The sequence below is a fragment of the Heterodontus francisci genome, chromosome 5 (genome assembly GCF_036365525.1).
Source record: "Heterodontus francisci isolate sHetFra1 chromosome 5, sHetFra1.hap1, whole genome shotgun sequence".
NCBI classification, from domain to species: Eukaryota; Metazoa; Chordata; class Chondrichthyes; order Heterodontiformes; family Heterodontidae; genus Heterodontus; species Heterodontus francisci.
The window spans coordinates 61,919,369-61,942,596 of NC_090375.1; the positions used below are offsets into that span (position 1 = coordinate 61,919,369).

Below are 23,228 nucleotides of genomic sequence, written 5' to 3' on the forward strand. Positions count from 1 at the left end.
GCAGGATTTCCTTGCAGGCCGCAGGTCAACTAGGAGGGACACCTGCCAAGCTTCAGTGCGTCCCTCGGGACATAGTCCTGGACCTTGGAATGTGCCAATCGGCAACGCTCGGTCGTCGACAGCTCCTCGCACCGGAAGACCAGCAAAATTCGGACAGACCAAAGTGCGGCTTTCACCGCGTTGAAGTTCCTCTCGCAGCAGTTGATGCTTATCGTGGTGTGCGTCACTTGGCATTGCCAAGTCAGGACTTTCAGATAATGAGAGTGCCTACTGCGCTGAGAAGGGACTTGAGAAAGCGACGCCAAAGGTGGCGCGCCCAAGTAAGTCAGCTTGCCTGGTGTCCCGAGTCATAATGCAAAGTTTGCATAAATCTGCCAGCCAGGAAGGAGTGCACGCTATCAGCTTGCGATCCACAGACGGAAGCCTTATCCATTACACTACTCGCACAAGCTGCGGGGAGCAGCTGGCGGCTCACGGTGCCACAGTGCTGCGCCATCAATAGGCGCACAAGGCCCTGAGTGGCCAAAAGTGCATGGCACTAAATCAGCTGCATGTGCCACAACTCCTGCCCCTTCGATAGCTCAGCTGGTAGAGCGGAGGACTGTAGAGGAAAATCAAAACACTGACATCCTTAGGTCGCTGGTTCAATTCCGGCTCGAAGGAACAACGGCCTTTTTCCACTACGTCTGCACAATGCCACAATTTGCTCGAGGCAGCACTCTAAATTTCACAAGTACACAACGCGCTCGGATCTTGCGAACAAGGCGCACCAACCCCCTTTTCCTCTCTCATAACAGCCCGCACACAGTTCTTTCACTTCTGCACTTGCACCAGCTGCTCAGCACACAGCCCTGTACCTCAAAAATACACTTCCGACACAACATTACACAACTCTTCAAATTTCACCTCCGATAAAGTGCAATGCACATCCCTTACTTTCAATACACTACATCAGCTGCCTCACTACACTTGCCGAACTAGCTTATATTTACAATGTACATTTACATTTCATCACCAACATTCTCCGCTGCCACAGCCCCAGGGCTTTTACACAGTTTCCAGCCGCTCGCTATACTATGGCGCCAGACTCTTACAGAGTGGCCTTTCCTCACGCACCCTTTTGCGTCAGCTGCCCCAAGCAGGGAGTTCTTTGAAGTAGTATGCTCAGCACTCACTAGAAAACAAAAGAAATCTTGTGTCAGTCAGACAGGGTTCTAGGCTGCACCCTGACGCTCGGGGTGGCTGCTCGTTTCCGCTCAGCTGGCTTGCCTTGCGCAAGCTCCGGCTCTTTTTGGCTTCGTCCATGGTTATTGTGGCTTGCGGTCCTGCAGCTGCTCGCCTGCTGGTGCTCGCACATGCTGATTGGAGCAAAGCATTGAATGCCTTGAGGCAGCCGGCCAAGCCGAAGCAGGATTTCCCTGCTGCTCACGGACCAAGTTGAGGGTGGTGCTGAGGAGCTCCTGCCAAACAAGCTAGGCTAACAACCCCAACAACACTGGGGAATTAGCTCACGTGGTAGAGCGCTCGCTTTGCATGCGCGAGGTAGCGGGATCGATGCCTGCATTTTCCACTTCTTTCTTCGCTCCGCTCCGCTCGGCCAGTTCTTGGCACTCAACAGTGGCGCCGGCTCTTCTTCTCCCAATTGGTTGCACCTGCTCAGCCACAAAGTGCTGAAAAGGCTTCATATCCTTTCTTGTGCTGTGGCAAGCAAGGCTTCTTGACTTTTCCACCTTGGAAAGCTGAGTTGAGTGAAGGGGAAAAGAAAAGGCTTTGCAGCATTGCATACTTTGAGTGCGGATTGCATTGAGGAGCTTCGCATTTTGAGAGTGAAAAATGCCTACGCCGCTATGAAGGCACTTGCCCTGCAAGGAATCAGGCAGCACGGCCAGCTCGCAAGCGCAGAAAGTCACAATGCATAGTTTGTACAAAAACAGCACGAGCCAGGTAGGAGTCGAACCTACAATCTTCTGATCCGTAGTCAGACACGTTATCCATTGCGCCACTGGCCCCAAAGGTACATTTGCACTTGCAGCTCACAGTCTGCACAGCTGCGGTGTTTGCAGCTCCACGGGTGGGAATGGTCAGAGTCGCTTGGTGATCAATCAGCAAAGAGAATCACCTTCACTGCTTCCCTTCCATGCTTGAGCTTGAACAGTGGTGAAGTACACGAGCATGCAAAGCAAGGTTATCCTTAGGTTTCTGCCGCAATTCCAGCTCAAAGGTGCAGCTGCCATTTTGGAGTAAGCAGCAATTAGCCGAAGCCAGTGCTCTTAACTTGACAGGTTGCTTTGAAGGAACATGTTGTCGCCAATGCGCAGAATGTCTCCTTTGCTCTCTGAAAACACCCTGCACACAGCTGTTTCACATGTGCAGCTGCTTCTGTGCGCCAGCAGACCGTTGCTTTTTCTTTCCAAAAAGAGACTTTTTTGATAACATTTGCAAGCATACATTACATAACAGTTGAAATTTGACATGACATCAAGTGCAATACAGATCAGTTTCTCTCATTACACTACAAGAGGTGCCTCACTGTACTTGCCAGCATTTCACGTGCGACATTCTGTGGTGCGTACAAGCAGGTCCGTGGAGCAGTAACTCTTCCAAACACTCAGTACTTCCTTGGAAGAAAAAGAAGCCTCCTGTCAGTCACACGGGCTTCTCGGCTGCTCCTTCACACTGGTGGCGGTTGCTAGTTTCCGCTCACTTCGCTTGCCTTCCGTCAGCTCCAGCTCTTTTCGGCTTCTTTCATAATTTTTCTGGCTTGCGGTCCTGCAGCTGCTCGCCTGCTGGTGCTCAGACATGCTGACTGGAGCAAAGCATTGAATATGTTCTCGCAGGCGGCCAACCGGAAGCAGGATTTCCTTGCAGGCCGCAGGTCAACTAGGAGGGACACCTGCCAAGCTTCAGTGCGTCCCTCGGGACATAGTCCTGGACCTTGGAATGTGCCAATCGGCAACGCTCGGTCGTCGACAGCTCCTCGCACCGGAAGACCAGCAAAATTCGGACAGACCAAAGTGCGGCTTTCACCGCGTTGAAGTTCCTCTCGCAGCAGTTGATGCTTATCGTGGTGTGCGTCACTTGGCATTGCCAAGTCAGGACTTTCAGATAATGAGAGTGCCTACTGCGCTGAGAAGGGACTTGAGAAAGCGACGCCAAAGGTGGCGCGCCCAAGTAAGTCAGCTTGCCTGGTGTCCCGAGTCATAATGCAAAGTTTGCATAAATCTGCCAGCCAGGAAGGAGTGCACGCTATCAGCTTGCGATCCACAGACGGAAGCCTTATCCATTACACTACTCGCACAAGCTGCGGGGAGCAGCTGGCGGCTCACGGTGCCACAGTGCTGCGCCATCAATAGGCGCACAAGGCCCTGAGTGGCCAAAAGTGCATGGCACTAAATCAGCTGCATGTGCCACAACTCCTGCCCCTTCGATAGCTCAGCTGGTAGAGCGGAGGACTGTAGAGGAAAATCAAAACACTGACATCCTTAGGTCGCTGGTTCAATTCCGGCTCGAAGGAACAACGGCCTTTTTCCACTACGTCTGCACAATGCCACAATTTGCTCGAGGCAGCACTCTAAATTTCACAAGTACACAACGCGCTCGGATCTTGCGAACAAGGCGCACCAACCCCCTTTTCCTCTCTCATAACAGCCCGCACACAGTTCTTTCACTTCTGCACTTGCACCAGCTGCTCAGCACACAGCCCTGTACCTCAAAAATACACTTCCGACACAACATTACACAACTCTTCAAATTTCACCTCCGATAAAGTGCAATGCACATCCCTTACTTTCAATACACTACATCAGCTGCCTCACTACACTTGCCGAACTAGCTTATATTTACAATGTACATTTACATTTCATCACCAACATTCTCCGCTGCCACAGCCCCAGGGCTTTTACACAGTTTCCAGCCGCTCGCTATACTATGGCGCCAGACTCTTACAGAGTGGCCTTTCCTCACGCACCCTTTTGCGTCAGCTGCCCCAAGCAGGGAGTTCTTTGAAGTAGTATGCTCAGCACTCACTAGAAAACAAAAGAAATCTTGTGTCAGTCAGACAGGGTTCTAGGCTGCACCCTGACGCTCGGGGTGGCTGCTCGTTTCCGCTCAGCTGGCTTGCCTTGCGCAAGCTCCGGCTCTTTTTGGCTTCGTCCATGGTTATTGTGGCTTGCGGTCCTGCAGCTGCTCGCCTGCTGGTGCTCGCACATGCTGATTGGAGCAAAGCATTGAATGCCTTGAGGCAGCCGGCCAAGCCGAAGCAGGATTTCCCTGCTGCTCACGGACCAAGTTGAGGGTGGTGCTGAGGAGCTCCTGCCAAACAAGCTAGGCTAACAACCCCAACAACACTGGGGAATTAGCTCACGTGGTAGAGCGCTCGCTTTGCATGCGTGAGGTAGCGGGATTGATGCCTGCATTTTCCACTTCTTTCTTCGCTCCGCTCCGCTCGGCCAGTTCTTGGCACTCAACAGTGGCGCCGGCTCTTCTTCTCCCAATTGGTTGCACCTGCTCAGCCACAAAGTGCTGAAAAGGCTTCATATCCTTTCTTGTGCTGTGGCAAGCAAGGCTTCTTGACTTTTCCACCTTGGAAAGCTGAGTTGAGTGAAGGGGAAAAGAAAAGGCTTTGCAGCATTGCATACTTTGAGTGCGGATTGCATTGAGGAGCTTCGCATTTTGAGAGTGAAAAATGCCTACGCCGCTATGAAGGCACTTGCCCTGCAAGGAATCAGGCAGCACGGCCAGCTCGCAAGCGCAGAAAGTCACAATGCATAGTTTGTACAAAAACAGCACGAGCCAGGTAGGAGTCGAACCTACAATCTTCTGATCCGTAGTCAGACACGTTATCCATTGCGCCACTGGCCCCAAAGGTACATTTGCACTTGCAGCTCACAGTCTGCACAGCTGCGGTGTTTGCAGCTCCACTGGTGGGAATGGTCAGAGTCGCTTGGTGATCAATCAGCAAAGAGAATCACCTTCACTGCTTCCCTTCCATGCTTGAGCTTGAACAGTGGTGAAGTACACGAGCATGCAAAGCAAGGTTATCCTTAGGTTTCTGCCGCAATTCCAGCTCAAAGGTGCAGCTGCCATTTTGGAGTAAGCAGCAATTAGCCGAAGCCAGTGCTCTTAACTTGACAGGTTGCTTTGAAGGAACATGTTGTCGCCAATGCGCAGAATGTCTCCTTTGCTCTCTGAAAACACCCTGCACACAGCTGTTTCACATGTGCAGCTGCTTCTGTGCGCCAGCAGACCGTTGCTTTTTCTTTCCAAAAAGAGACTTTTTTGATAACATTTGCAAGCATACATTACATAACAGTTGAAATTTGACATGACATCAAGTGCAATACAGATCAGTTTCTCTCATTACACTACAAGAGGTGCCTCACTGTACTTGCCAGCATTTCACGTGCGACATTCTGTGGTGCGTACAAGCAGGTCCGTGGAGCAGTAACTCTTCCAAACACTCAGTACTTCCTTGGAAGAAAAAGAAGCCTCCTGTCAGTCACACAGGCTTCTCGGCTGCTCCTTCACACTGGTGGCGGTTGCTAGTTTCCGCTCACTTCGCTTGCCTTCCGTCAGCTCCAGCTCTTTTCGGCTTCTTTCATAATTTTTCTGGCTTGCGGTCCTGCAGCTGCTCGCCTGCTGGTGCTCAGACATGCTGACTGGAGCAAAGCATTGAATATGTTCTCGCAGGCGGCCAACCGGAAGCAGGATTTCCTTGCAGGCCGCAGGTCAACTAGGAGGGACACCTGCCAAGCTTCAGTGCGTCCCTCGGGACATAGTCCTGGACCTTGGAATGTGCCAATCGGCAACGCTCGGTCGTCGACAGCTCCTCGCACCGGAAGACCAGCAAAATTCGGACAGACCAAAGTGCGGCTTTCACCGCGTTGAAGTTCCTCTCGCAGCAGTTGATGCTTATCGTGGTGTGCGTCACTTGGCATTGCCAAGTCAGGACTTTCAGATAATGAGAGTGCCTACTGCGCTGAGAAGGGACTTGAGAAAGCGACGCCAAAGGTGGCGCGCCCAAGTAAGTCAGCTTGCCTGGTGTCCCGAGTCATAATGCAAAGTTTGCATAAATCTGCCAGCCAGGAAGGAGTGCACGCTATCAGCTTGCGATCCACAGACGGAAGCCTTATCCATTACACTACTCGCACAAGCTGCGGGGAGCAGCTGGCGGCTCACGGTGCCACAGTGCTGCGCCATCAATAGGCGCACAAGGCCCTGAGTGGCCAAAAGTGCATGGCACTAAATCAGCTGCATGTGCCACAACTCCTGCCCCTTCGATAGCTCAGCTGGTAGAGCGGAGGACTGTAGAGAAAAATCAAAACACTGACATCCTTAGGTCGCTGGTTCAATTCCGGCTCGAAGGAACAACGGCCTTTTTCCACTACGTCTGCACAATGCCACAATTTGCTCGAGGCAGCACTCTAAATTTCACAAGTACACAACGCGCTCGGATCTTGCGAACAAGGCGCACCAACCCCCTTTTCCTCTCTCATAACAGCCCGCACACAGTTCTTTCACTTCTGCACTTGCACCAGCTGCTCAGCACACAGCCCTGTACCTCAAAAATACACTTCCGACACAACATTACACAACTCTTCAAATTTCACCTCCGATAAAGTGCAATGCACATCCCTTACTTTCAATACACTACATCAGCTGCCTCACTACACTTGCCGAACTAGCTTATATTTACAATGTACATTTACATTTCATCACCAACATTCTCCGCTGCCACAGCCCCAGGGCTTTTACACAGTTTCCAGCCGCTCGCTATACTATGGCGCCAGACTCTTACAGAGTGGCCTTTCCTCACGCACCCTTTTGCGTCAGCTGCCCCAAGCAGGGAGTTCTTTGAAGTAGTATGCTCAGCACTCACTAGAAAACAAAAGAAATCTTGTGTCAGTCAGACAGGGTTCTAGGCTGCACCCTGACGCTCGGGGTGGCTGCTCGTTTCCGCTCAGCTGGCTTGCCTTGCGCAAGCTCCGGCTCTTTTTGGCTTCGTCCATGGTTATTGTGGCTTGCGGTCCTGCAGCTGCTCGCCTGCTGGTGCTCGCACATGCTGATTGGAGCAAAGCATTGAATGCCTTGAGGCAGCCGGCCAAGCCGAAGCAGGATTTCCCTGCTGCTCACGGACCAAGTTGAGGGTGGTGCTGAGGAGCTCCTGCCAAACAAGCTAGGCTAACAACCCCAACAACACTGGGCAATTAGCTCAAGTGGTAGAGCGCTCGCTTTGCATGCGAGAGGTAGCGGGATCGATGCCTGCATTCTCCACTTCTTTCTTCGCTCCGCTCCGCTCGGCCAGTTCTTGGCACTCAACAGTGGCGCCGGCTCTTCTTCTCCCACTTGGTTGCACCTGCTCAGCCACAAAGTGCTGAAAAGGCTTCATATCCTTTCTTGTGCTGTGGCAAGCAAGGCTTCTTGACTTTTCCACCTTGGAAAGCTGAGTTGAGTGAAGGGGAAAAGAAAAGGCTTTGCAGCATTGCATACTTTGAGTGCGGATTGCATTGAGGAGCTTCGCATTTTGAGAGTGAAAAATGCCTACGCCGCTATGAAGGCACTTGCCCTGCAAGGAATCAGGCAGCACGGCCAGCTCGCAAGCGCAGAAAGTCACAATGCATAGTTTGTACAAAAATAGCACGAGCCAGGTAGGAGTCAAACCTACAATCTTCTGATCCGTAGTCAGACACGTTATCCATTGCGCCACTGGCCCCAAAGGTACATTTGCACTTGCAGCTCACAGTCTGCACAGCTGCGGTGTTTGCAGCTCCACTGGTGGGAATGGTCAGAGTCGCTTGGTGATCAATCAGCAAAGAGAATCACCTTCACTGCTTCCCTTCCATGCTTGAGCTTGAACAGTGGTGAAGTACACGAGCATGCAAAGCAAGGTTATCCTTAGGTTTCTGCCGCAATTCCAGCTCAAAGGTGCAGCTGCCATTTTGGAGTAAGCAGCAATTAGCCGAAGCCAGTGCTCTTAACTTGACAGGTTGCTTTGAAGGAACATGTTGTCGCCAATGCGCAGAATGTCTCCTTTGCTCTCTGAAAACACCCTGCACACAGCTGTTTCACATGTGCAGCTGCTTCTGTGCGCCAGCAGACCGTTGCTTTTTCTTTCCAAAAAGAGACTTTTTTGATAACATTTGCAAGCATACATTACATAACAGTTGAAATTTGACATGACATCAAGTGCAATACAGATCAGTTTCTCTCATTACACTACAAGAGGTGCCTCACTGTACTTGCCAGCATTTCACGTGCGACATTCTGTGGTGCGTACAAGCAGCTCCGTGGAGCAGTAACTCTTCCAAACACTCAGTACTTCCTTGGAAGAAAAAGAAGCCTCCTGTCAGTCACACAGGCTTCTCGGCTGCTCCTTCACACTGGTGGCGGTTGCTAGTTTCCGCTCACTTCGCTTGCCTTCCGTCAGCTCCAGCTCTTTTCGGCTTCTTTCATCATTTTTCTGGCTTGCGGTCCTGCAGCTGCTCGCCTGCTGGTGCTCAGACATGCTGACTGGAGCAAAGCATTGAATATGTTCTCGCAGGCGGCCAACCGGAAGCAGGATTTCCTTGCAGGCCGCAGGTCAACTAGGAGGGACACCTGCCAAGCTTCAGTGCGTCCCTCGGGACATAGTCCTGGACCTTGGAATGTGCCAATCGGCAACGCTCGGTCGTCGACAGCTCCTCGCACCGGAAGACCAGCAAAATTCGGACAGACCAAAGTGCGGCTTTCACCGCGTTGAAGTTCCTCTCGCAGCAGTTGATGCTTATCGTGGTGTGCGTCACTTGGCATTGCCAAGTCAGGACTTTCAGATAATGAGAGTGCCTACTGCGCTGAGAAGGGACTTGAGAAAGCGACGCCAAAGGTGGCGCGCCCAAGTAAGTCAGCTTGCCTGGTGTCCCGAGTCATAATGCAAAGTTTGCATAAATCTGCCAGCCAGGAAGGAGTGCACACTATCAGCTTGCGATCCACAGACGGAAGCCTTATCCATTACACTACTCGCACAAGCTGCGGGGAGCAGCTGGCGGCTCACGGTGCCACAGTGCTGCGCCATCAATAGGTGCACAAGGCCCTGAGTGGCCAAAAGTGCATGGCACTAAATCAGCTGCATGTGCCACAACTCCTGCCCCTTCGATAGCTCAGCTGGTAGAGCGGAAGACTGTAGAGGAAAATCAAAACACTGACATCCTTAGGTCGCTGGTTCAATTCCGGCTCGAAGGAACAACGGCCTTTTTCCACTACGTCTGCACAATGCCACAATTTGCTCGAGGCAGCACTCTAAATTTCACAAGTACACAACGCGCTCGGATCTTGCGAACAAGGCGCACCAACCCCCTTTTCCTCTCTCATAACAGCCCGCACACAGTTCTTTCACTTCTGCACTTGCACCAGCTGCTCAGCACACAGCCCTGTACCTCAAAAATACACTTCCGACACAACATTACACAACTCTTCAAATTTCACCTCCGATAAAGCGCAATGCACATCCCTTACTTTCAATACACTACATCAGCTGCCTCACTACACTTGCCGAACTAGCTTATATTTACAATGTACATTTACATTTCATCACCAACATTCTCCGCTGCCACAGCCCCAGGGCTTTTACACAGTTTCCAGCCGCTCGCTATACTATGGCGCCAGACTCTTACAGAGTGGCCTTTCCTCACGCACCCTTTTGCGTCAGCTGCCCCAAGCAGGGAGTTCTTTGAAGTAGTATGCTCAGCACTCACTAGAAAACAAAAGAAATCTTGTGTCAGTCAGACAGGGTTCTAGGCTGCACCCTGACGCTCGGGGTGGCTGCTCGTTTCCGCTCAGCTGGCTTGCCTTGCGCAAGCTCCGGCTCTTTTTGGCTTCGTCCATGGTTATTGTGGCTTGCGGTCCTGCAGCTGCTCGCCTGCTGGTGCTCGCACATGCTGATTGGAGCAAAGCATTGAATGCCTTGAGGCAGCCGGCCAAGCCGAAGCAGGATTTCCCTGCTGCTCACGGACCAAGTTGAGGGTGGTGCTGAGGAGCTCCTGCCAAACAAGCTAGGCTAACAACCCCAACAACACTGGGGAATTAGCTCACGTGGTAGAGCGCTCGCTTTGCATGCGAGAGGTAGCGGGATCGATGCCTGCATTTTCCACTTCTTTCTTCGCTCCGCTCCGCTCGGCCAGTTCTTGGCACTCAACAGTGGCGCCGGCTCTTCTTCTCCCAATTGGTTGCACCTGCTCAGCCACAAAGTGCTGAAAAGGCTTCATATCCTTTCTTGTGCTGTGGCAAGCAAGGCTTCTTGACTTTTCCACCTTGGAAAGCTGAGTTGAGTGAAGGGGAAAAGAAAAGGCTTTGCAGCATTGCATACTTTGAGTGCGGATTGCATTGAGGAGCTTCGCATTTTGAGAGTGAAAAATGCCTACGCCGCTATGAAGGCACTTGCCCTGCAAGGAATCAGGCAGCACGGCCAGCTCGCAAGCGCAGAAAGTCACAATGCATAGTTTGTACAAAAACAGCACAAGCCAGGTAGGAGTCGAACCTACAATCTTCTGATCCGTAGTCAGACACATTATCCATTGCGCCACTGGCCCCAAAGGTACATTTGCACTTGCAGCTCACAGTCTGCACAGCTGCGGTGTTTGCAGCTCCACGGGTGGGAATGGTCAGAGTCGCTTGGTGATCAATCAGCAAAGAGAATCACCTTCACTGCTTCCCTTCCATGCTTGAGCTTGAACAGTGGTGAAGTACACGAGCATGCAAAGCAAGGTTATCCTTAGGTTTCTGCCGCAATTCCAGCTCAAAGGTGCAGCTGCCATTTTGGAGTAAGCAGCAATTAGCCGAAGCCAGTGCTCTTAACTTGACAGGTTGCTTTGAAGGAACATGTTGTCGCCAATGCGCAGAATGTCTCCTTTGCTCTCTGAAAACACCCTGCACACAGCTGTTTCACATGTGCAGCTGCTTCTGTGCGCCAGCAGACCGTTGCTTTTTCTTTCCAAAAAGAGACTTTTTTGATAACATTTGCAAGCATACATTACATAACAGTTGAAATTTGACATGACATCAAGTGCAATACAGATCAGTTTCTCTCATTACACTACAAGAGGTGCCTCACTGTACTTGCCAGCATTTCACGTGCGACATTCTGTGGTGCGTACAAGCAGCTCCGTGGAGCAGTAACTCTTCCAAACACTCAGTACTTCCTTGGAAGAAAAAGAAGCCTCCTGTCAGTCACACGGGCTTCTCGGCTGCTCCTTCACACTGGTGGCGGTTGCTAGTTTCCGCTCACTTCGCTTGCCTTCCGTCAGCTCCAGCTCTTTTCGGCTTCTTTCATCATTTTTCTGGCTTGCGGTCCTGCAGCTGCTCGCCTGCTGGTGCTCAGACATGCTGACTGGAGCAAAGCATTGAATATGTTCTCGCAGGCGGCCAACCGGAAGCAGGATTTCCTTGCAGGCCGCAGGTCAACTAGGAGGGACACCTGCCAAGCTTCAGTGCGTCCCTCGGGACATAGTCCTGGACCTTGGAATGTGCCAATCGGCAACGCTCGGTCGTCGACAGCTCCTCGCACCGGAAGACCAGCAAAATTCGGACAGACCAAAGTGCGGCTTTCACCGCGTTGAAGTTCCTCTCGCAGCAGTTGATGCTTATCGTGGTGTGCGTCACTTGGCATTGCCAAGTCAGGACTTTCAGATAATGAGAGTGCCTACTGCGCTGAGAAGGGACTTGAGAAAGCGACGCCAAAGGTGGCGCGCCCAAGTAAGTCAGCTTGCCTGGTGTCCCGAGTCATAATGCAAAGTTTGCATAAATCTGCCAGCCAGGAAGGAGTGCACACTATCAGCTTGCGATCCACAGACGGAAGCCTTATCCATTACACTACTCGCACAAGCTGCGGGGAGCAGCTGGCGGCTCACGGTGCCACAGTGCTGCGCCATCAATAGGTGCACAAGGCCCTGAGTGGCCAAAAGTGCATGGCACTAAATCAGCTGCATGTGCCACAACTCCTGCCCCTTCGATAGCTCAGCTGGTAGAGCGGAAGACTGTAGAGGAAAATCAAAACACTGACATCCTTAGGTCGCTGGTTCAATTCCGGCTCGAAGGAACAACGGCCTTTTTCCACTACGTCTGCACAATGCCACAATTTGCTCGAGGCAGCACTCTAAATTTCACAAGTACACAACGCGCTCGGATCTTGCGAACAAGGCGCACCAACCCCCTTTTCCTCTCTCATAACAGCCCGCACACAGTTCTTTCACTTCTGCACTTGCACCAGCTGCTCAGCACACAGCCCTGTACCTCAAAAATACACTTCCGACACAACATTACACAACTCTTCAAATTTCACCTCCGATAAAGCGCAATGCACATCCCTTACTTTCAATACACTACATCAGCTGCCTCACTACACTTGCCGAACTAGCTTATATTTACAATGTACATTTACATTTCATCACCAACATTCTCCGCTGCCACAGCCCCAGGGCTTTTACACAGTTTCCAGCCGCTCGCTATACTATGGCGCCAGACTCTTACAGAGTGGCCTTTCCTCACGCACCCTTTTGCGTCAGCTGCCCCAAGCAGGGAGTTCTTTGAAGTAGTATGCTCAGCACTCACTAGAAAACAAAAGAAATCTTGTGTCAGTCAGACAGGGTTCTAGGCTGCACCCTGACGCTCGGGGTGGCTGCTCGTTTCCGCTCAGCTGGCTTGCCTTGCGCAAGCTCCGGCTCTTTTTGGCTTCGTCCATGGTTATTGTGGCTTGCGGTCCTGCAGCTGCTCGCCTGCTGGTGCTCGCACATGCTGATTGGAGCAAAGCATTGAATGCCTTGAGGCAGCCGGCCAAGCCGAAGCAGGATTTCCCTGCTGCTCACGGACCAAGTTGAGGGTGGTGCTGAGGAGCTCCTGCCAAACAAGCTAGGCTAACAACCCCAACAACACTGGGGAATTAGCTCACGTGGTAGAGCGCTCGCTTTGCATGCGAGAGGTAGCGGGATCGATGCCTGCATTTTCCACTTCTTTCTTCGCTCCGCTCCGCTCGGCCAGTTCTTGGCACTCAACAGTGGCGCCGGCTCTTCTTCTCCCAATTGGTTGCACCTGCTCAGCCACAAAGTGCTGAAAAGGCTTCATATCCTTTCTTGTGCTGTGGCAAGCAAGGCTTCTTGACTTTTCCACCTTGGAAAGCTGAGTTGAGTGAAGGGGAAAAGAAAAGGCTTTGCAGCATTGCATACTTTGAGTGCGGATTGCATTGAGGAGCTTCGCATTTTGAGAGTGAAAAATGCCTACGCCGCTATGAAGGCACTTGCCCTGCAAGGAATCAGGCAGCACGGCCAGCTCGCAAGCGCAGAAAGTCACAATGCATAGTTTGTACAAAAACAGCACAAGCCAGGTAGGAGTCGAACCTACAATCTTCTGATCCGTAGTCAGACACATTATCCATTGCGCCACTGGCCCCAAAGGTACATTTGCACTTGCAGCTCACAGTCTGCACAGCTGCGGTGTTTGCAGCTCCACGGGTGGGAATGGTCAGAGTCGCTTGGTGATCAATCAGCAAAGAGAATCACCTTCACTGCTTCCCTTCCATGCTTGAGCTTGAACAGTGGTGAAGTACACGAGCATGCAAAGCAAGGTTATCCTTAGGTTTCTGCCGCAATTCCAGCTCAAAGGTGCAGCTGCCATTTTGGAGTAAGCAGCAATTAGCCGAAGCCAGTGCTCTTAACTTGACAGGTTGCTTTGAAGGAACATGTTGTCGCCAATGCGCAGAATGTCTCCTTTGCTCTCTGAAAACACCCTGCACACAGCTGTTTCACATGTGCAGCTGCTTCTGTGCGCCAGCAGACCGTTGCTTTTTCTTTCCAAAAAGAGACTTTTTTGATAACATTTGCAAGCATACATTACATAACAGTTGAAATTTGACATGACATCAAGTGCAATACAGATCAGTTTCTCTCATTACACTACAAGAGGTGCCTCACTGTACTTGCCAGCATTTCACGTGCGACATTCTGTGGTGCGTACAAGCAGCTCCGTGGAGCAGTAACTCTTCCAAACACTCAGTACTTCCTTGGAAGAAAAAGAAGCCTCCTGTCAGTCACACAGGCTTCTCGGCTGCTCCTTCACACTGGTGGCGGTTGCTAGTTTCCGCTCACTTCGCTTGCCTTCCGTCAGCTCCAGCTCTTTTCGGCTTCTTTCATAATTTTTCTGGCTTGCGGTCCTGCAGCTGCTCGCCTGCTGGTGCTCAGACATGCTGACTGGAGCAAAGCATTGAATATGTTCTCGCAGGCGGCCAACCGGAAGCAGGATTTCCTTGCAGGCCGCAGGTCAACTAGGAGGGACACCTGCCAAGCTTCAGTGCGTCCCTCGGGACATAGTCCTGGACCTTGGAATGTGCCAATCGGCAACGCTCGGTCGTCGACAGCTCCTCGCACCGGAAGACCAGCAAAATTCGGACAGACCAAAGTGCGGCTTTCACCGCGTTGAAGTTCCTCTCGCAGCAGTTGATGCTTATCGTGGTGTGCGTCACTTGGCATTGCCAAGTCAGGACTTTCAGATAATGAGAGTGCCTACTGCGCTGAGAAGGGACTTGAGAAAGCGACGCCAAAGGTGGCGCGCCCAAGTAAGTCAGCTTGCCTGGTGTCCCGAGTCATAATGCAAAGTTTGCATAAATCTGCCAGCCAGGAAGGAGTGCACACTATCAGCTTGCGATCCACAGACGGAAGCCTTATCCATTACACTACTCGCACAAGCTGCGGGGAGCAGCTGGCGGCTCACGGTGCCACAGTGCTGCGCCATCAATAGGTGCACAAGGCCCTGAGTGGCCAAAAGTGCATGGCACTAAATCAGCTGCATGTGCCACAACTCCTGCCCCTTCGATAGCTCAGCTGGTAGAGCGGAAGACTGTAGAGGAAAATCAAAACACTGACATCCTTAGGTCGCTGGTTCAATTCCGGCTCGAAGGAACAACGGCCTTTTTCCACTACGTCTGCACAATGCCACAATTTGCTCGAGGCAGCACTCTAAATTTCACAAGTACACAACGCGCTCGGATCTTGCGAACAAGGCGCACCAACCCCCTTTTCCTCTCTCATAACAGCCCGCACACAGTTCTTTCACTTCTGCACTTGCACCAGCTGCTCAGCACACAGCCCTGTACCTCAAAAATACACTTCCGACACAACATTACACAACTCTTCAAATTTCACCTCCGATAAAGCGCAATGCACATCCCTTACTTTCAATACACTACATCAGCTGCCTCACTACACTTGCCGAACTAGCTTATATTTACAATGTACATTTACATTTCATCACCAACATTCTCCGCTGCCACAGCCCCAGGGCTTTTACACAGTTTCCAGCCGCTCGCTATACTATGGCGCCAGACTCTTACAGAGTGGCCTTTCCTCACGCACCCTTTTGCGTCAGCTGCCCCAAGCAGGGAGTTCTTTGAAGTAGTATGCTCAGCACTCACTAGAAAACAAAAGAAATCTTGTGTCAGTCAGACAGGGTTCTAGGCTGCACCCTGACGCTCGGGGTGGCTGCTCGTTTCCGCTCAGCTGGCTTGCCTTGCGCAAGCTCCGGCTCTTTTTGGCTTCGTCCATGGTTATTGTGGCTTGCGGTCCTGCAGCTGCTCGCCTGCTGGTGCTCGCACATGCTGATTGGAGCAAAGCATTGAATGCCTTGAGGCAGCCGGCCAAGCCGAAGCAGGATTTCCCTGCTGCTCACGGACCAAGTTGAGGGTGGTGCTGAGGAGCTCCTGCCAAACAAGCTAGGCTAACAACCCCAACAACACTGGGGAATTAGCTCACGTGGTAGAGCGCTCGCTTTGCATGCGAGAGGTAGCGGGATCGATGCCTGCATTTTCCACTTCTTTCTTCGCTCCGCTCCGCTCGGCCAGTTCTTGGCACTCAACAGTGGCGCCGGCTCTTCTTCTCCCAATTGGTTGCACCTGCTCAGCCACAAAGTGCTGAAAAGGCTTCATATCCTTTCTTGTGCTGTGGCAAGCAAGGCTTCTTGACTTTTCCACCTTGGAAAGCTGAGTTGAGTGAAGGGGAAAAGAAAAGGCTTTGCAGCATTGCATACTTTGAGTGCGGATTGCATTGAGGAGCTTCGCATTTTGAGAGTGAAAAATGCCTACGCCGCTATGAAGGCACTTGCCCTGCAAGGAATCAGGCAGCACGGCCAGCTCGCAAGCGCAGAAAGTCACAATGCATAGTTTGTACAAAAACAGCACAAGCCAGGTAGGAGTTGAACCTACAATCTTCTGATCCGTAGTCAGACACATTATCCATTGCGCCACTGGCCCCAAAGGTACATTTGCACTTGCAGCTCACAGTCTGCACAGCTGCGGTGTTTGCAGCTCCACGGGTGGGAATGGTCAGAGTCGCTTGGTGATCAATCAGCAAAGAGAATCACCTTCACTGCTTCCCTTCCATGCTTGAGCTTGAACAGTGGTGAAGTACACGAGCATGCAAAGCAAGGTTATCCTTAGGTTTCTGCCGCAATTCCAGCTCAAAGGTGCAGCTGCCATTTTGGAGTAAGCAGCAATTAGCCGAAGCCAGTGCTCTTAACTTGACAGGTTGCTTTGAAGGAACATGTTGTCGCCAATGCGCAGAATGTCTCCTTTGCTCTCTGAAAACACCCTGCACACAGCTGTTTCACATGTGCAGCTGCTTCTGTGCGCCAGCAGACCGTTGCTTTTTCTTTCCAAAAAGAGACTTTTTTGATAAAATTTGCAAGCATACATTACATAACAGTTGAAATTTGACATGACATCAAGTGCAATACAGATCAGTTTCTCTCATTACACTACAAGAGGTGCCTCACTGTACTTGCCAGCATTTCACGTGCGACATTCTGTGGTGCGTACAAGCAGCTCCGTGGAGCAGTAACTCTTCCAAACACTCAGTACTTCCTTGGAAGAAAAAGAAGCCTCCTGTCAGTCACACAGGCTTCTCGGCTGCTCCTTCACACTGGTGGCGGTTGCTAGTTTCCGCTCACTTCGCTTGCCTTCCGTCAGCTCCAGCTCTTTTCGGCTTCTTTCATAATTTTTCTGGCTTGCGGTCCTGCAGCTGCTCGCCTGCTGGTGCTCAGACATGCTGACTGGAGCAAAGCATTGAATATGTTCTCGCAGGCGGCCAACCGGAAGCAGGATTTCCTTGCAGGCCGCAGGTCAACTAGGAGGGACACCTGCCAAGCTTCAGTGCGTCCCTCGGGACATAGTCCTGGACCTTGGAATGTGCCAATCGGCAACGCTCGGTCGTCGACAGCTCCTCGCACCGGAAGACCAGCAAAATTCGGACAGACCAAAGTGCGGCTTTCACCGCGTTGAAGTTCCTCTCGCAGCAGTTGATGCTTATCGTGGTGTGCGTCACTTGGCATTGCCAAGTCAGGACTTTCAGATAATGAGAGTGCCTACTGCGCTGAGAAGGGACTTGAGAAAGCGACGCCAAAGGTGGCGCGCCCAAGTAAGTCAGCTTGCCTGGTGTCCCGAGTCATAATGCAAAGTTTGCATAAATCTGCCAGCCAGGAAGGAGTGCACACTATCAGCTTGCGATCCACAGACGGAAGCCTTATCCATTACACTACTCGCACAAGCTGCGGGGAGCAGCTGGCGGCTCACGGTGCCACAGTGCTGCGCCATCAATAGGTGCACAAGGCCCTGAGTGGCCAAAAGTGCATGGCACTAAATCAGCTGCATGTGCCACAACTCCTGCCCCTTCGATAGCTCAGCTGGTAGAGCGGAAGACTGTAGAGGAAAATCAAAACACTGACATCCTTAGGTCGCTGGTTCAATTCCGGCTCGAAGGAACAACGGCCTTTTTCCACTACGTCTGCACAATGCCACAATTTGCTCGAGGCAGCACTCTAAATTTCACAAGTACACAACGCGCTCGGATCTTGCGAACAAGGCGCACCAACCCCCTTTTCCTCTCTCATAACAGCCCGCACACAGTTCTTTCACTTCTGCACTTGCACCAGCTGCTCAGCACACAGCCCTGTACCTCAAAAATACACTTCCGACACAACATTACACAACTCTTCAAATTTCACCTCCGATAAAGCGCAATGCACATCCCTTACTTTCAATACACTACATCAGCTGCCTCACTACACTTGCCGAACTAGCTTATATTTACAATGTACATTTACATTTCATCACCAACATTCTCCGCTGCCACAGCCCCAGGGCTTTTACACAGTTTCCAGCCGCTCGCTATACTATGGCGCCAGACTCTTACAGAGTGGCCTTTCCTCACGCACCCTTTTGCGTCAGCTGCCCCAAGCAGGGAGTTCTTTGAAGTAGTATGCTCAGCACTCACTAGAAAACAAAAGAAATCTTGTGTCAGTCAGACAGGGTTCTAGGCTGCACCCTGACGCTCGGGGTGGCTGCTCGTTTCCGCTCAGCTGGCTTGCCTTGCGCAAGCTCCGGCTCTTTTTGGCTTCGTCCATGGTTATTGTGGCTTGCGGTCCTGCAGCTGCTCGCCTGCTGGTGCTCGCACATGCTGATTGGAGCAAAGCATTGAATGCCTTGAGGCAGCCGGCCAAGCCGAAGCAGGATTTCCCTGCTGCTCACGGACCAAGTTGAGGGTGGTGCTGAGGAGCTCCTGCCAAACAAGCTAGGCTAACAACCCCAACAACACTGGGGAATTAGCTCACGTGGTAGAGCGCTCGCTTTGCATGCGAGAGGTAGCGGGATCGATGCCTGCATTTTCCACTTCTTTCTTCGCTCCGCTCCGCTCGGCCAGTTCTTGGCACTCAACAGTGGCGCCGGCTCTTCTTCTCCCAATTGGTTGCACCTGCTCAGCCACAAAGTGCTGAAAAGGCTTCATATCCTTTCTTGTGCTGTGGCAAGCAAGGCTTCTTGACTTTTCCACCTTGGAAAGCTGAGTTGAGTGAAGGGGAAAAGAAAAGGCTTTGCAGCATTGCATACTTTGAGTGCGGATTGCATTGAGGAGCTTCGCATTTTGAGAGTGAAAAATGCCTACGCCGCTATGAAGGCACTTGCCCTGCAAGGAATCAGGCAGCACGGCCAGCTCGCAAGCGCAGAAAGTCACAATGCATAGTTTGTACAAAAACAGCACAAGCCAGGTAGGAGTTGAACCTACAATCTTCTGATCCGTAGTCAGACACATTATCCATTGCGCCACTGGCCCCAAAGGTACATTTGCACTTGCAGCTCACAGTCTGCACAGCTGCGGTGTTTGCAGCTCCACGGGTGGGAATGGTCAGAGTCGCTTGGTGATCAATCAGCAAAGAGAATCACCTTCACTGCTTCCCTTCCATGCTTGAGCTTGAACAGTGGTGAAGTACACGAGCATGCAAAGCAAGGTTATCCTTAGGTTTCTGCCGCAATTCCAGCTCAAAGGTGCAGCTGCCATTTTGGAGTAAGCAGCAATTAGCCGAAGCCAGTGCTCTTAACTTGACAGGTTGCTTTGAAGGAACATGTTGTCGCCAATGCGCAGAATGTCTCCTTTGCTCTCTGAAAACACCCTGCACACAGCTGTTTCACATGTGCAGCTGCTTCTGTGCGCCAGCAGACCGTTGCTTTTTCTTTCCAAAAAGAGACTTTTTTGATAAAATTTGCAAGCATACATTACATAACAGTTGAAATTTGACATGACATCAAGTGCAATACAGATCAGTTTCTCTCATTACACTACAAGAGGTGCCTCACTGTACTTGCCAGCATTTCACGTGCGACATTCTGTGGTGCGTACAAGCAGCTCCGTGGAGCAGTAACTCTTCCAAACACTCAGTACTTCCTTGGAAGAAAAAGAAGCCTCCTGTCAGTCACACAGGCTTCTCGGCTGCTCCTTCACACTGGTGGCGGTTGCTAGTTTCCGCTCACTTCGCTTGCCTTCCGTCAGCTCCAGCTCTTTTCGGCTTCTTTCATAATTTTTCTGGCTTGCGGTCCTGCAGCTGCTCGCCTGCTGGTGCTCAGACATGCTGACTGGAGCAAAGCATTGAATATGTTCTCGCAGGCGGCCAACCGGAAGCAGGATTTCCTTGCAGGCCGCAGGTCAACTAGGAGGGACACCTGCCAAGCTTCAGTGCGTCCCTCGGGACATAGTCCTGGACCTTGGAATGTGCCAATCGGCAACGCTCGGTCGTCGACAGCTCCTCGCACCGGAAGACCAGCAAAATTCGGACAGACCAAAGTGCGGCTTTCACCGCGTTGAAGTTCCTCTCGCAGCAGTTGATGCTTATCGTGGTGTGCGTCACTTGGCATTGCCAAGTCAGGACTTTCAGATAATGAGAGTGCCTACTGCGCTGAGAAGGGACTTGAGAAAGCGACGCCAAAGGTGGCGCGCCCAAGTAAGTCAGCTTGCCTGGTGTCCCGAGTCATAATGCAAAGTTTGCATAAATCTGCCAGCCAGGAAGGAGTGCACGCTATCAGCTTGCGATCCACAGACGGAAGCCTTATCCATTACACTACTCGCACAAGCTGCGGGGAGCAGCTGGCGGCTCACGGTGCCACAGTGCTGCGCCATCAATAGGCGCACAAGGCCCTGAGTGGCCAAAAGTGCATGGCACTAAATCAACTGCATGTGCCACAACTCCTGCCCCTTCGATAGCTCAGCTGGTAGAGCGGAGGACTGTAGAGGAAAATCAAAACACTGACATTCTTAGGTCGCTGGTTCAATTCCGGCTCGAAGGAACAACGGCCTTTTTCCACTACGTCTGCACAATGCCACAATTTGCTCGAGGCAGCACTCTAAATTTCACAAGTACACAACGCGCTCGGATCTTGCGAACAAGGCGCACCAACCCCCTTTTCCTCTCTCATAACAGCCCGCACACAGTTCTTTCACTTCTGCACTTGCACCAGCTGCTCAGCACACAGCCCTGTACCTCAAAAATACACTTCCGACACAACATTACACAACTCTTCAAATTTCACCTCCGATAAAGTGCAATGCACATCCCTTACTTTCAATACACTACATCAGCTGCCTCACTACACTTGCCGAACTAGCTTATATTTACAATGTACATTTACATTTCATCACCAACATTCTCCGCTGCCACAGCCCCAGGGCTTTTACACAGTTTCCAGCCGCTCGCTATACTATGGCGCCAGACTCTTACAGAGTGGCCTTTCCTCACGCACCCTTTTGCGTCAGCTGCCCCAAGCAGGGAGTTCTTTGAAGTAGTATGCTCAGCACTCACTAGAAAACAAAAGAAATCTTGTGTCAGTCAGACAGGGTTCTAGGCTGCACCCTGACGCTCGGGGTGGCTGCTCGTTTCCGCTCAGCTGGCTTGCCTTGCGCAAGCTCCGGCTCTTTTTGGCTTCGTCCATGGTTATTGTGGCTTGCGGTCCTGCAGCTGCTCGCCTGCTGGTGCTCGCACATGCTGATTGGAGCAAAGCATTGAATGCCTTGAGGCAGCCGGCCAAGCCGAAGCAGGATTTCCCTGCTGCTCACGGACCAAGTTGAGGGTGGTGCTGAGGAGCTCCTGCCAAACAAGCTAGGCTAACAACCCCAACAACACTGGGCAATTAGCTCAAGTGGTAGAGCGCTCGCTTTGCATGCGAGAGGTAGCGGGATCGATGCCTGCATTCTCCACTTCTTTCTTCGCTCCGCTCCGCTCGGCCAGTTCTTGGCACTCAACAGTGGCGCCGGCTCTTCTTCTCCCACTTGGTTGCACCTGCTCAGCCACAAAGTGCTGAAAAGGCTTCATATCCTTTCTTGTGCTGTGGCAAGCAAGGCTTCTTGACTTTTCCACCTTGGAAAGCTGAGTTGAGTGAAGGGGAAAAGAAAAGGCTTTGCAGCATTGCATACTTTGAGTGCGGATTGCATTGAGGAGCTTCGCATTTTGAGAGTGAAAAATGCCTACGCCGCTATGAAGGCACTTGCCCTGCAAGGAATCAGGCAGCACGGCCAGCTCGCAAGCGCAGAAAGTCACAATGCATAGTTTGTACAAAAACAGCACGAGCCAGGTAGGAGTCGAACCTACAATCTTCTGATCCGTAGTCAGACACGTTATCCATTGCGCCACTGGCCCCAAAGGTACATTTGCACTTGCAGCTCACAGTCTGCACAGCTGCGGTGTTTGCAGCTCCACTGGTGGGAATGGTCAGAGTCGCTTGGTGATCAATCAGCAAAGAGAATCACCTTCACTGCTTCCCTTCCATGCTTGAGCTTGAACAGTGGTGAAGTACACGAGCATGCAAAGCAAGGTTATCCTTAGGTTTCTGCCGCAATTCCAGCTCAAAGGTGCAGCTGCCATTTTGGAGTAAGCAGCAATTAGCCGAAGCCAGTGCTCTTAACTTGACAGGTTGCTTTGAAGGAACATGTTGTCGCCAATGCGCAGAATGTCTCCTTTGCTCTCTGAAAACACCCTGCACACAGCTGTTTCACATGTGCAGCTGCTTCTGTGCGCCAGCAGACCGTTGCTTTTTCTTTCCAAAAAGAGACTTTTTTGATAAAATTTGCAAGCATACATTACATAACAGTTGAAATTTGACATGACATCAAGTGCAATACAGATCAGTTTCTCTCATTACACTACAAGAGGTGCCTCACTGTACTTGCCAGCATTTCACGTGCGACATTCTGTGGTGCGTACAAGCAGCTCCGTGGAGCAGTAACTCTTCCAAACACTCAGTACTTCCTTGGAAGAAAAAGAAGCCTCCTGTCAGTCACACAGGCTTCTCGGCTGCTCCTTCACACTGGTGGCGGTTGCTAGTTTCCGCTCACTTCGCTTGCCTTCCGTCAGCTCCAGCTCTTTTCGGCTTCTTTCATAATTTTTCTGGCTTGCGGTCCTGCAGCTGCTCGCCTGCTGGTGCTCAGACATGCTGACTGGAGCAAAGCATTGAATATGTTCTCGCAGGCGGCCAACCGGAAGCAGGATTTCCTTGCAGGCCGCAGGTCAACTAGGAGGGACACCTGCCAAGCTTCAGTGCGTCCCTCGGGACATAGTCCTGGACCTTGGAATGTGCCAATCGGCAACGCTCGGTCGTCGACAGCTCCTCGCACCGGAAGACCAGCAAAATTCGGACAGACCAAAGTGCGGCTTTCACCGCGTTGAAGTTCCTCTCGCAGCAGTTGATGCTTATCGTGGTGTGCGTCACTTGGCATTGCCAAGTCAGGACTTTCAGATAATGAGAGTGCCTACTGCGCTGAGAAGGGACTTGAGAAAGCGACGCCAAAGGTGGCGCGCCCAAGTAAGTCAGCTTGCCTGGTGTCCCGAGTCATAATGCAAAGTTTGCATAAATCTGCCAGCCAGGAAGGAGTGCACGCTATCAGCTTGCGATCCACAGACGG

The 23,228-nt window shown here is 51.6% G+C and overlaps 12 non-coding genes across 12 annotated transcripts; 8 read left to right on the top strand and 4 right to left on the bottom strand.

The window, feature by feature from the left end:
* The first annotated feature begins 570 nt into the window (after window positions 1-570).
* On the top strand, window positions 571-663 carry trnay-gua (transfer RNA tyrosine (anticodon GUA)). Its single transcript has 2 exons — window positions 571-607; window positions 628-663. It is a non-coding gene; the product is annotated as a tRNA-Tyr (tRNA).
* A 1,273-nt stretch (window positions 664-1,936) lies between these two features.
* trnar-acg (transfer RNA arginine (anticodon ACG)) lies at window positions 1,937-2,009 on the bottom strand. Its single transcript has one exon. It is a non-coding gene; the product is annotated as a tRNA-Arg (tRNA).
* Window positions 2,010-3,421: 1,412 nt separating this feature from the next.
* Window positions 3,422-3,514, top strand: trnay-gua (transfer RNA tyrosine (anticodon GUA)). The gene is made up of 2 exons: window positions 3,422-3,458; window positions 3,479-3,514. It is a non-coding gene; the product is annotated as a tRNA-Tyr (tRNA).
* Window positions 3,515-4,787: 1,273 nt separating this feature from the next.
* trnar-acg (transfer RNA arginine (anticodon ACG)) lies at window positions 4,788-4,860 on the bottom strand. The gene has a single exon. It is a non-coding gene; the product is annotated as a tRNA-Arg (tRNA).
* A 1,412-nt stretch (window positions 4,861-6,272) lies between these two features.
* On the top strand, window positions 6,273-6,365 carry trnay-gua (transfer RNA tyrosine (anticodon GUA)). The gene is made up of 2 exons: window positions 6,273-6,309; window positions 6,330-6,365. It is a non-coding gene; the product is annotated as a tRNA-Tyr (tRNA).
* Window positions 6,366-7,638: 1,273 nt separating this feature from the next.
* Window positions 7,639-7,711, bottom strand: trnar-acg (transfer RNA arginine (anticodon ACG)). Its single transcript has one exon. It is a non-coding gene; the product is annotated as a tRNA-Arg (tRNA).
* A 1,412-nt stretch (window positions 7,712-9,123) lies between these two features.
* Window positions 9,124-9,216, top strand: trnay-gua (transfer RNA tyrosine (anticodon GUA)). The gene is made up of 2 exons: window positions 9,124-9,160; window positions 9,181-9,216. It is a non-coding gene; the product is annotated as a tRNA-Tyr (tRNA).
* A 2,758-nt stretch (window positions 9,217-11,974) lies between these two features.
* trnay-gua (transfer RNA tyrosine (anticodon GUA)) lies at window positions 11,975-12,067 on the top strand. The gene is made up of 2 exons: window positions 11,975-12,011; window positions 12,032-12,067. It is a non-coding gene; the product is annotated as a tRNA-Tyr (tRNA).
* A 2,758-nt stretch (window positions 12,068-14,825) lies between these two features.
* trnay-gua (transfer RNA tyrosine (anticodon GUA)) lies at window positions 14,826-14,918 on the top strand. Its single transcript has 2 exons — window positions 14,826-14,862; window positions 14,883-14,918. It is a non-coding gene; the product is annotated as a tRNA-Tyr (tRNA).
* Window positions 14,919-17,676: 2,758 nt separating this feature from the next.
* On the top strand, window positions 17,677-17,769 carry trnay-gua (transfer RNA tyrosine (anticodon GUA)). Its single transcript has 2 exons — window positions 17,677-17,713; window positions 17,734-17,769. It is a non-coding gene; the product is annotated as a tRNA-Tyr (tRNA).
* A 2,758-nt stretch (window positions 17,770-20,527) lies between these two features.
* trnay-gua (transfer RNA tyrosine (anticodon GUA)) lies at window positions 20,528-20,620 on the top strand. The gene is made up of 2 exons: window positions 20,528-20,564; window positions 20,585-20,620. It is a non-coding gene; the product is annotated as a tRNA-Tyr (tRNA).
* A 1,273-nt stretch (window positions 20,621-21,893) lies between these two features.
* Window positions 21,894-21,966, bottom strand: trnar-acg (transfer RNA arginine (anticodon ACG)). Its single transcript has one exon. It is a non-coding gene; the product is annotated as a tRNA-Arg (tRNA).
* Between the last annotated feature and the right edge of the window lie 1,262 nt (window positions 21,967-23,228).